The sequence below is a fragment of the Mobula hypostoma genome, chromosome 6 (assembly GCF_963921235.1).
Source record: "Mobula hypostoma chromosome 6, sMobHyp1.1, whole genome shotgun sequence".
Classification (NCBI taxonomy): domain Eukaryota; kingdom Metazoa; phylum Chordata; class Chondrichthyes; order Myliobatiformes; family Myliobatidae; genus Mobula; species Mobula hypostoma.
The window spans coordinates 59,129,969-59,143,201 of record NC_086102.1 but is presented as its reverse complement, the minus strand read 5'-3'; the positions used below and the strand labels follow the sequence as shown (position 1 = coordinate 59,143,201).

The window sequence follows — 13,233 nt, the reverse complement described above, 5'->3', positions numbered from 1 at the left end:
CGGATTTTCAATCTCCTTCTTATGTGCAGATTTGTCAGGATCTTTGCTTCAGCCAATAAGACATTGGAGACTTACTTCTTTGAATCATCATTAAATTAAGACTTTGTAACTCTACCTAATAACACTACTGGGTGCTGGGCAAAGCTAAAGATGGCACCGGAGAGCTCTCCCAACTCATCAGCAAAACAATTAAATTCTTCCTATTCGCATGTCTTTATCATTCCTTTTAAGGGTGACAGGTGTCCCATCAGGATCTTTGATCTACAGAGGTACTGAAAAACTGGTTCTGCACAACGGCACATTCCCATTCTTGGAGCTCACCAATTGGCCATGTTTCAGTACGTCCAGGTTCGGCCTGAAGTCAGGCAACTTCAGGACCTGCATGGCCCTGTGGACACACATTCTCACCAATGTCATGTACTGAAGCGTGGTGGGAGATGGAACATCGAAGACAGCGGGAATAGCTGTTGGGAGCCTCTGCACGTGGTAATCAATTTGCCAATTCTCGAGTCGGAGAACTTAAAAAGGCAATGCTTCAGAATGACTGTGACATGGTAACTGTTGTTTCCCTTGTCACCGTGGAAGGAGCGATATCTGTCTCCCTCTTGTTAGTGACAGAGAGAGCCTATGAGATGTCAAAATATTGGAGGGAATAGTTATTTTTGATGGACGATAGACCATAGTTTCTCCTTGGGAGCTTTGCTGTTACTTGCATAGTGTGTGGTGAGAATGCTGATGCTTTATGCTAGAATGATTTGGGGAAGAAGGTAGAGTTGATGCTAGTTGCTGTTGCTTGTGCATGAAAGGGGAGCAGGGAGCTTGCATCTTTTTTCTGTCATTCATTCTTTGAGGGTTTTTCTTTTGTTTCGAGGATGTCTGCGGAGAGTAGGAATTTCAGGTTGCATATTGTATACCTTTTCTGATATTAAATGGAACAATTGAACTATTGGATGACAATTAAATCAGTAACAACTCAGAATACATGATCAAATTGCTAGCCTGAGAGATGACAATGCTTTGTAGCCCATTTGTCTTCTCGGCCAATACTAAACTGCAGGCTACATGGATGTGTTTGGTAAGTGTCATTCATTATACTTTTCATGGTTAAATTGATAGGCATTATGATCATGCTCTAAGTTCTTGGTATAAGATTGTTGGCAATGATTGGCATGTGAGTATGTGTTGGAACATATATGGTGGCTGTTGATCGATGTTTGCTGGGCATGTGATACGTTGAGCTGAGTCTTCATCTGGAGGTGAAAAGTACAAGATATGTTTTAGAAGCTGAGATCACCATCTATGCAAATGACTCTACCAATCTTGTCACTGATTTTTATTCAGCATAGCATCCAGTGCTTACTTGCATTCACCTGCACACTGCCCCTCCGCCTCTTGTCTACCATACACATAAGTGATGTGTCAAAAAAAACAGTAATGAGCCCACTCTTGCTGGATTTTGCCAGTTCTTCAATAAGCTGCAATAACTTCTCCAATAACTTCCACCATCTGTTGCTCAAACTGTGCACCTCTGGTTTTCAAAGTGCTGGTTAGTCTTAGTCAGCATAATCCAGATGATATCAACTGCTCAGAAAATTGGACCCATGGTAATGTGGTGAAGCAATCAAAAGCATGGTTTTCCCTGACTGATTGCTGGAAGTAAAATGATCATTTCTGGCCTTGGTTAACTACATTATGAATCCGAGCTGATTTCAAGTGCTTTCAGATTTTGCACACTCTCCATCTTGTTTTCCTTCCTATTCTTATTCATTTTCCAATAATTGTTGGAAAATACGGATGAAACTATTCCTTTGATTCCCTTTCTACAAATTTTCCTTGCCCATATCCAAAACAAGCAGGCAGTGAAGGGATATTTCACCATAACAGATAGAAGCTTCCCAAGTCTGAGCCTTTCCACCCACCTTACAGATTTTTGCATGCCGATATAACCCTCATAGTTTTTTAAACAAAATCCACTTCACCAATTAGATTAGATTATGAAGATATGCAGTCCTCTTTTATTGTCATTTAGTAATGCATGCATTAAGAAATGATACAATGTTTCCTCCGGTGTGATTTCACAAAATACAGGACAGACCAAGACTGAAAAAACTAACAAAACCACATAATTATAACATATAGTTACAACAGTGCAACAATACCATAACTTGATGAAGAAGTCCATGAGCACAGTAAAGAGTTCAAAGTCTCTCAAATGTCTCACATCTCACGCAGACAGGAGAAGGAAGAAAAACTCTCCTTGCCATGCCCGACCACAGTCCGATTCTGAGGCATCCGAATACTTCGAGCCTCCGATCAGCTCTCCGACACCGAGTACTGAGCGCCATCTCTGTCCGAACGATTCGACCTCAATCTCGGTTGCCAACAGCAGGCAAAGCCGGGGATGTTGAGGCCTTCCCTCCTGAAGATTCCTGACCACGCAGTAACAACAGCAGCGAACTGGCGTTTCAGAAATTTCTCCAGTTGTTCCTCTGCTTTCATGTCTATCTCCATCAAATCAGAATTGTCCACGGCCCCTATTTAACGGATACAATATCATTTTTCACCGAAGGGCTGCGCACAGCGCGGCACGCTGCTCTCTCTCCTCCTGCCTTTCTTTCAGCATTCTCATTGCTTCCTTTGGTTTTGTTTGTCATTTCTACACCTCCAAATGTAACGAGCATAAATTTCTCCTGTCAGTGTCGCATGTCATTTTGGTTATTTGGATACTCCCTAGGTAGAATCTGTCAGTGTTTTTATTCACTGACATTTGTGGTTTAGGCTTTATAAATGAAAAGGGACAAGATCCAAAAACTGAAAACTACCCTGCTACTGTTTACTTTTAAAATATTGAATAATATTAATTCATTTCATTAATTCTTGAATTAATCAAGTGCATACTTTTGTTTTCACAGTTTTGACCTTTTTACATTTGTTTCTTCTCTTCTGGGTAAAGCATCTGAGCCTTGGAACCAACACTTTTTGCAAAATCACAAATGAAGTGGAATTTGTGCAGCATTGCACTTTTACTTCCAGACAATTAATGCAACGTACACTCAGTAGCCACTTTATTAAGTACACCTGTGCACTTGCACATTAACGCAAATATCTAATTAGCAAATGTTGCAGCAACTCACTACTTAAATAATGCAGACATGGTCAAGAGGTTAATTTGTTGTTCAAACCAAATATTAGAATGGGAAAGAAAATTGATCTAAATGACTTTAACCTTAGAATAATTTTGGTGCCAGATAGGGTTTGAGTACCTCAGAAACTGCTGATCTCCTGGGATTTTCATGCACAACAGCCACTAAAGTTTACAGAGAATGGTGCAGAATCAAACATTATTCAGTAAGCAGCAGTTCTGTTGGCAAAAAAAATGCCTTGCTCATGAGAGGGGGGAAATATTTTCAGTAGGTTAATGTGGCTTTAAAAACATTAAAAAATAATTCCTTTAAGTTACTTGAGTTTCCAAATGTCATGACACATTTAACAAACAATGGAAAAGGCTATTTGACAGCATTTGACAGAAAAGTCACAGCCACAAATTGTCAAGGTTATTAGTAGCTACATCGGCACAGAGGTTAGTATGGGGCTAAAACATGAAGTGACCACAATACACAGACTGGATCTGGTGTGATGTGGCCCAAATGTTCATAATATGTGCTAATGATTTTCTATCAGAACATTTTTCATTTCAAAATTCTGGCATGTGCAATACCTTGTTTTGTACAATGACTTTTTTCCCTCAAAAACTAGGGAGACAGAAATCAACTTCATTTAAATGCTGCAGGATGTTTGTCAGATGGTCAGTTTTCAGGACATGAAACTTCAACAAGAATTTTACATAGCCTATTGTAATATTGTCACACATCAAGTTTTTTTTTCTCTCTAACTCAGAAGCAACTGGAAAGCTTTTACAATAAAAATCCAACTACTTTATTCTCTATTGCACCTTTGACATAATAATTAAAATTTTCTTGTCCAGACCAAGGACAGTTCATTACTTTTCACAGCAGGACTCCTGCTTTTCAATAGAAGTCTGTTAATATCACTATTATGTGATTCCTATGTGGTTAACGGCAATTTGGAAAAGTACTTTTTCACAGGTTTTGCCTAGAAGTGAAATAAGAAGTAAACAGTTTCAAAATATCAAAAGCATAATAGAAAAATCAATTTTTTCCTGTGGTAAGTGGGTCTAATACTGTGTTTTGTGATTGCAAATGTAAGGATGCACCTCCATTTTGGTAGCAGCTTCCCAAGACGATCTTCCCGGGTGCCTTCACAAGGGTGAATTCAAAGCAGAGCACCTCGATGGATATGATTAAATATTCCCATTTCAGCCTGCTACAGCTGAGAATTACAACTGCATCCAAGGTTTGTACAGTTAATGTGATTGAACAATCTATCGCTGCTTAAGATTGATAGAAATAATGCTGACTGTGGCCATTCTATCCTCAATGGAAGAACTCGTCGTCAAAAATGCCCCTGCCGCTCCGAGCTACTGGTGCTTTCAAAAAAAAGAGGTTTTTGACTACCAACATCAACTATCTTGCTGGCAAAGTACTGTCTCTGGTAAATAAAATTAATGATCTCAGAGCTAGGGTTCTGTATCAGACGGATGTTCGGACCACATAGTCCTTTGTTTCTCAGAATCCTGGTTAACCCTTCCGTACCGGATGCAGTGATTCACATTGACAGGTTCACTATTCACCATCAAGGTAGGACTGTTGAGTCTCTCAAAAGCAGAGGTGGAGGTGTATGCCTCATGACCAACTCCTCTTTATTCGACATTTTCAACCTCTCACCACTACAGTCGGAAGTTCCCATCTGCTACAAAAGCACAACAATTATACCAGTGCCCAAGACAAGTAGTGTGAGCTGCCTTAATGAGTATTGTCCAGTGCACTCACATCTACAGTGATGAACTGCTTTGGGAGGTTAGTCATGGCTAGAATCAACTCCAGGCTTAGCAAGGCGCCTGGGCCCACTGTAATTTGCCTATCAGCACATTGGTCCACTGCAGATGTATTCTCAATGGCTCACCTGGACAATACTAACACCTACAGTCTGTCAGCAACACATCCAAAATACTAGAGAAACTTGGCAGGCCATCTTTGGAAAAGAGTCTTAAGTTACCCCTGACTCTCCAGTCACAACCGTCAGTTTGTTTGGTCATCCAGTTCGAGGCCCCACTTGTCAGACAACTTTCCTGCAAGCCCAGCTGACTTCACCTTGCAAATCTGTGGAGACGGAGGAAACACTGAACTTCATCAAACTCCCACAGGAATACCACAACTCAGCCATCGCCTTCAGTAAAAGAGAGATCAGCACCCTGCCGCCTTCACAAAGCACACAACTGCATGGCCGATCTCCTCCTGGGCACCAGCATTCCCCAAGGTTGTCTGCTTTCTTCCTCAACTCCTGAAACCCAAGCCATGAATGCCTACATCACCAAAGCAGGAGAAAAGGACATCATTTGAACATCACAGTCCCCAGATGGTGTAGGATTCTGCTCTGTCAAAAAGAAAGATAGGGGTCTCTGTTCCTGCATCGACTACCATGGGCTCAAAAAATTCACTATTGAAAACAATCACCCTCTCCCCATGATGGATAATGCATTTCAAATACACCCTGAACCCAGATGTTCACTAGACTGGATCTATGGAGCCTATAGAACCTGATCTGTATCCGCAAGGGGGCTGAGTGGAAGTGACAATCAACTGTCCGGCTCTTGGCTCCATCCCTCCCCTTCCTGTCTTCTCCTATCACTTTGGATCTCCACTCCCCCTCCCACTTTCAAATCTCTTACTAGCTCTTCTTTCAGTTAGTCCTGACGAAGGGTCTCGGCCCAAAACATTGATTGTACCTCTTCCTAGAGATGCTGCCTGGCCTGCTGCGTTCACCAGACACTTTGATGTGTGCTGGCTGAGTGGAAGACAGCATTCATAACACCCACTGGCCACTATGAATACTTGAATATGTCTTTCAGACATTCCAACAGTCCAGTCTTCGTCAACAAGATCCTCTGAGGGATGCTACACAGGTATGTGTTCGGCTACCTAGGCAACATCCACATCTTCTTCAAGGACTCCCAATACCACATCTGTAATATCTGTTTAGTCCTTCAGTGTCTCCTCCAAAACAAACTCTACTGCAAGAGAAATGTCAGTTCTACACCCCAGTACCTTTCTGGGTTACATCCTTTCACCCCAAGGTATAACTATGGACCTAGAGTAAGTGAACATGCACCCTCAAAGAGCTATAGATCTTCTTGGGTTTCTCTAACTTCATGTCATCAGAACCTACAGCCAAACCACCACTGCACTCACCTCCCTCACCAAGGCAATTATCCCATGGATAATCTGCTCTACTACTGCAAAGCATGCAGTTGAGGAGCTCAAGAGATGCTTCACTGCCACTCCAATTCTCCACCATCGAAAACCCTCCAGACCTTTTGTGGTAGAGATGGACACATCCGATGTGGATGCTGTGACCATCCTCTCCATGTGAGGACCAGGTAGGAAGAAACTAACTTGTGCCTTCTTATTGTGCAGTTTCAACTCTACACAGCACTATTATGTAGTAAGAAACAAGGAACTTTTCACCATCAAATGGGACTTAGAGATGTGGAGGCATTGGCTGATGGGAAACACCAAACCTTTCCTGACCACAAGAACCTCATATCTTTTTAACAAACTTGCCAATTTGGCCTACATCAGGCTCGCTGGGCCTTCTTCTTCCAAAAATACACAATCTCCTAGAGGCCCAGCATGGAAAACACTAAGGAGGAAGCCCTGTCACAACAGTTTGATCCAGCTGAGATGGAATTCGACCCTCAGCCCATAATTCCGTCCTCCCAGATGCTTGTTCCAGTTCTCTGAGACCTTGAGAACCAGATGCTCCAAGCCCTGCAGCACAAGCCTCCATGGTCAACACACCTAACAACTGCATGTACTTGCTGGCAGCCAGGCACTCTGAGGTACTCCAGGGAGTCCAGTCCTCACCCCTCTTCAGACATCCAGGTGCACGATGAACTCTGGATTTTCCATGACCCTGATTCTAGTGGTCCACCATCATCGCTGCCTACCCTCAATGTGACCAGTCCAATTCCTCCAACCAGTGGCCTTCTCAGCTCCTGCAGCTCCTGCCGGTCCCTCGAAGCCTGTGGTGCCACATCTCATGGAATTCATCATGGGTTTACCATCTACCGATGACAGTTATATACTAGTTCTTCAAGGTGGCCCACTTCTTTGCCCTTCCAAACTTCCATCAGCCACTGATAAAGCGGCCCTGATTTTCCAACCTATAGTTTGCCTCCACAGCTTCTCACAGGACATTATGTCAAACTGCGGCTCACAATTTTTGTCTCCTGATGAGCCTTCTGCTTCTTCCTCCACACATCAATGAGTCTGTCCTCTAGATATCATCAGCAGGCCAGCAGTCAGTCAGAAACACCTAATCAACAAGTGGAGAAGTTTCTGTGATGCTTCTTTAACCCTTCCACATGGAAAAGGTATGTATTCTGGCCCAAGCTGATCCACAATCTACACTTTCCCTCTGCCAAGGGTATGTCACCCTTTCATGGCTATGAACCCCTGTCATTCTCTGCTAAGAGCCAGCGTTGGTGGATCCCCCTACTAGGGTTCTGGTTTGCTGCACCCAGAATGCTTGGAAGAGAACACAGAGCTGCCCAGCTGCCAACTACACATACTGCCGCCAGGCCATCCACCAGTGGCACCCAGCCAGACTACTCCAGCCTGTCTGTCCACCCAAAATGTGGTATGCCCCTCCACACTGACTCCCGCAACCTCTCGTCTCAGTTCATTGGTCACTTCAAGATAACCCATCACTCCAATCCAGTCATTTACCATCTCCAGCTGCCATCAGGATCACATCTACCTTCCTCAGGTGCTGCCTTACACCCTTTGTCCATGGACAACTCAACCCACTTGAGCCTGAACCTCCAGAACCTAGGCTAATGGGAGGAAGAGCAGTGTACAAGATCTACTGGTTGATGAATTCACATCATCCTGGACAGGGTATGCAGTACTTGGCTGAGTGAGAAGGGGAAGGCCAGGAAGAGAGGTCTTGGTTGCTCTCCAGTTTCATCTTGGATCTATATCTGATCGAGGTGTTGCACCGGACCCATGAAATTCACTCTGGTCTGTCAGGTGCCAGCCATTGGAGGAGTGGGGAGGGGCCTGCACAGGCAGGCATCTTCCAGTCCCCACTCAGCTAACAGGAGTCACTTGTCACTTGTTTCCAACTCATTGCCTGCGACCTACTTAAACACAGCTCTCATGCAGTCTTTGTTCACTCCTCAAACCAGCCATCCTCAACAACTTGCTCCTAGCCTTCAGTTACTCTGAAGCCTGTTTTCTTTCAGTATCTGTTCTCTCTTGTTCTGTGGCTCCTTCTAGTGTGTTACTTTGCAGTTTATTATTGAAGTTATCGCTCACTGCCGAATGGTCTTTGCTGCTCTGTATTTGGGCCAAGCCTCCTCTACAATTCCTGACAGCAAAATCCCACATAAATTTGAAATAAATGACCACAGCAGCTCTTTCCTGAATTATTCTGTAAATGAGTATTCTTTCCAGAACCAGGAAAATCTGCACTTACAATAAAGATCTTTATCATGCACTTAAACAAGACTAGACAATAAAAGGTTGGTTTTCACTTCCATGCAAAAAATCATGCAGTTTCTCTGCATAGCTATGTTATATTAATCTAAATTATTCACTCAAAAGCAGGTGGTCTGCTTAAGTAAACAAGTTTCCAACTCAATAATAAATTCCATCAAGTGAGGAAAATGACACTTTAGGATCAATTCAGAAAAGACTTCATTAGAAATGAACTTGTTTTGTTATTTTTTAATGATCTTTGCTCTCAAATCTATTTCCAACTTTCTTCTCCATTACGAGCTTATTTATATGTAACTGTTTTATCAATGATGTCTTAGCAGAACATATGGCTGAGAAAGGTGAATTGGAAAACAATATTTACACATTTGATGGTGTTATATTAACCGCCATACAGTCCCAAAACAATGACACATCCAAACATAACAACTGCCAATTTTCAACATGACATCAGGTTGGCATTGTCTATCCAGAACACCATTTGAGCGAATGGCAGTGACCTCTAATATGACGGTATTACCATTGTGAAATAAAGCAGTCTGGGAGGATTTGTCAAGCATGAGGATAACTCTGGGAACTGTCTTTTGAATTGTAAGTCGATCTGGAACCATGAAAATGTGTTTTGATATTTTCTGCTAATTTTGAAGATAAATTCACATTGGATTTAGTAAAGCAATCTCTAAGACAGTAATGGCTTTGAGGTTCCAATTTTTTAAAGGCAATCAGTTTTCTCCCAGTTGATTATATCTTTGTCCAGGTTAGAAATAAGGAACCGCTGCGTGGTATATATTTTGTGTTGAAAAATCCAAAAGAGCTCTCATATTTTCCATCACTTTTACAAAATAAATGTATCAGCAAGGCATCCACAACACATAAATATTTAACACATGGTACAACCCGCTGGCAATTTCATCATTCACAGGTTATTCCAGCTGAAAATTTGACATCTTCCAATAACCTTGCTCCACGTCCTATAGCATGCACTATGTATTAAGAATATATATTACATGACAGCTTTATAGACGGTAGATAAATGCATATGTGCTCTGGTATAATGCAAAAGGTGGCCAAAGGGTTAAAACTATTTTGGTGAAGAATTAATCAAATCAACAGTAAAATTATTGGATGCAACCAAACTAATCATTCAAATAATTTAGTAGGAAGAAATGAGTCCAATAGCTGTACATAAGGGAGAATTTGTTTAAAGAAATGCAATAAAAGAAATAGAAATAGTATGGTTAAATGTAATAAATGTATAAAAAGCTGGAGATAAAAAGCCTTGACTAAATAATTCATATCGAAAATGATTGTAAAAATGGACTCAAAATTTGGCAACACTCAAAACTGGCCGTTACAAGTGCTTGTTTGTTCATTGTAATGTCTCAAATATGCAGAAAATGATACTAAAATGAAGTATATTCATTAGCAACATATTTGCATGCAAGATCTGAAATTTAGTATCTATGACAACATTTAAAGGCAGCCTCCACATCTTAAAGGAAAGTTCACTCTGAAGAAGAAAAGAAATGCTTTTAAGCATGGCTGTGAATTGAAACTGGCTTATTATTGTCACGTGTACTGAATTAAAACCAAAATAAAACAATGACTGAATGCAGGATAAAATAACATCGACAGAGAATGAGAGACCACCAATATTCCCCAAAGTTAACTCATATGTACTCATCTTGAAAGTGGGCAGGTGGGGCTACATATCGGAAGCAGTCAATTGCCAGAGTTTAGTGGCAAAATATTAAATTAATTTGCCAAACTTCACAAAATAAAACTACTGCTCTCTTGTATTTTTGCTCAAATTTCTAACATCCCAAGCCTTATTACTCAATGCCCTTCCCCTCATCTTAATCTATCTTTTGCCCTCAATCTCTAATGCACCTCCTCATATTCAAGTTCAATTTCAAAGTATGTATACATTGTACAACCTTGAGATCTGTCCCTTTACAGGCAGCCACGAAACAAAGGAACCCTAAAAGAACCCATTAAAAAAAGACAGTCAAACACCCAGTGCATAGAGAGAAAGAAAAATATTGCAAACAAAAAAGTAAGCAAATAGCATTCAGAACTGAAATTTATGAAAGACATGAAGCCAGGCGTTAGTTCAGCTGGAACAAAGCCTGCCTCGGTTCATGGCACAGCTGGGTAAATGTTGTGGGAAAACAGACGCAAAGCTGGGCATCACTGCAACCAGAGCAGGCCACAGCTGCAGTTCAACACAGAACTGAGTAAACGTTGTGGAACAGCAAGCAGAGCTGAGAAGAACCAGGCAGAACTGGCCCATCCCTCGCCACCGGTCCCAACACTGTGACCTTAGCAATCTGACTTGGTGCATAAATCATCCAAAGATTGGGTCATTCCTCACTCTTGGACATCTCTGGGTCCTGGACCCCACAGTCACGATACCCGAACCTTCCAATTCGGCCTGGCGCTTAAATAGATCAGACATAGGGATTCTCCTCACTCCCACCTCTACATGCCTCGACTTTGCCTCCTCCTGCCTAGCCTCATCTCTGCATGCTTCTCCATTGTTAGTTGTAATCATTATTAATAAAATGTTAACAATAATATGTTTTGTGTTTTATCACAGATAAACAGTCACTGGGCATCACCTGCACCAATTTAAATGGGTCACACTGGTCACAACTACATCCCACACAGATATCTTCATTTTGATTTGGATGCATCAATGTCAGATGGAATCAGATTGCTTTTGATGCCAAGAGCACACCACTGCAGTTTTGATTGAGCACTCCCCTTGGCCAAAGGAAGAGGCATCTACTGAAACCTTGGTTGCTTTGAACGGATAAGCTCTACTTTAAGTGATGAGAATGACTTCTCCTGCGGTACATCCCAAGTCCAAATAGTTTCTCTGAGGGAGGAGGACATGATTCATTCCAGATTTGTTTTCTCTGCCAAATCTGGAATGAATTTCCTAGCTGATTTACCATGTTAAGGAAACTGGATCTCTGATACATTAGGAGGTTGTTCCATGCTCCAAACTCCTGCCTATTTGTCTGAATTTGTTTGCACTCCCTCTGAGGACAGTTGGTGGCCTAAGAACTTCATCTCCAACTTTGCAAATTTTCATTTCTTTTTGTTCAGGGTGATGCCAGCCTGTTTCAGCTTCCACTCTTTTGTCATGCTCCTCACTTGAGCCACCAAAGGCAAGTATATCACACAATGTGGCAGACTACACCTTGGCGTCCTTCCAAAATTTAGTTCATCCTCATTTGAAAGAGTTCTAGGGCTGAAGAGATGCCAAATGGGAGTCCCTTGAAGGCATAGCATCCATATGGTGTGATAAAGGTTGTGAGCTTCTGTGACCTAGGAGCTAAATAGATCTACCAGAACCCTGCGTTTGCATCTAGTTTGGTGAAGAACTTTGCTTTACCCAGCACACTCAATGTGTGCTCAACAGAGGGCAGACTAAACGTTTCCCACCTCACAGCATTATTCAGTTTTGTTAGATCAACACAAGTCTTCACTGTGCCATCTGACTTAGGAACAGGAACATTGCCGTCAGGAAGAGGAGAAGATGGTGGCGTGACGCAGCACGCGCGGCCTCTCCGGTGATGAATATCTGTAATCTGTCAAGTAGGAGGCCATGCACAATTTTGATCTGATGGAGGCAGATGTGAGAGCACGGAGGAACATCGAGTGAAACTTCTGAAATGCCTGTTTCGCTGCCGCTCCTACTGTGTGATCCGAAATCTCCGGAGAGGAAGGCCCCAAATCTTCGGTTTTGCCTGTTGCTTGGCAGCAGAGGCTGGGGTTGAAGTGCTCGGCGGAGATGGTGCTCGGTGCTCGGTGTCAGAGGGCTGGTTGGAGGCTTGAAGTTTTCAGACGGACTCAGAGTCGGACTGTGGTCGGGTGCTTCCAGGATGCTGCATCGGCAAGTTTGCGGCGCTGGAAGCTCATGGCAGAAAGAGTTTCTTCCTTCTAACATCTGTGTGAGATGTTCTGGCTATCGGGACTTTGAGACTTTTTTTTTACGGTGCCCATGGTCTGCATTTATCAAATTACAGTATTGCTTTGCACTGTTGTAACTATAAGTTATAATTATGTGGTTTTTGTCAGTTTTAGTCTTAGTTTGTCTTGTGTTTCTGTGATATCATACCGGAGGATCAATGTATCCATTTTTAATGCATGCATTTCTAAATGACAATAAACGAGGACTGAGTGTCCTCATAATCTAATCTAATCTAATTGCCCGCACACCACTCAGAAGGTCCATTCACTTTAGTTATGATGTCAAGTGCTTCCATTCTCTCAACTTCAGCTTTGACATTGTTCATCAAAGGGACTGGTATATGCCTCCCTGGGGTCAGAGAGTAGGCATCACTCCTGACTTCAATTTGATAAGGTACTCTTCTTTCAATACCCCCAGGCCTGTGAACAACTCCGGGTATTTCTCCTGCCACTGAACATTGTTTAGTGAATCCAGACTTGCATTGCAGTTCAGTTTCTCAATGACATGTTGCCCCAGTAGAAGTGGGAAGAGATTCTGAACAACATGGACATCCTCTTTAAAATGTTAATCATTTTTATAGATGGAAGTATATTCCTTTCACACCGGGCTTAT

General features: G+C 42.2%; 1 long non-coding RNA gene across 1 annotated transcript in view; it reads left to right on the top strand.

Annotated features, from left to right (window-relative positions):
* Positions 1-12,802, top strand: part of LOC134347551 (uncharacterized) — a 47,147-nt gene extending 34,345 nt beyond the window's left edge. The window contains exon 3 of the long non-coding RNA XR_010018185.1: positions 11,239-12,802. This is a non-coding gene — a long non-coding RNA (uncharacterized LOC134347551). The remainder of the gene's footprint in view (positions 1-11,238) is intronic.
* The last annotated feature ends 431 nt before the right edge of the window (positions 12,803-13,233 follow it).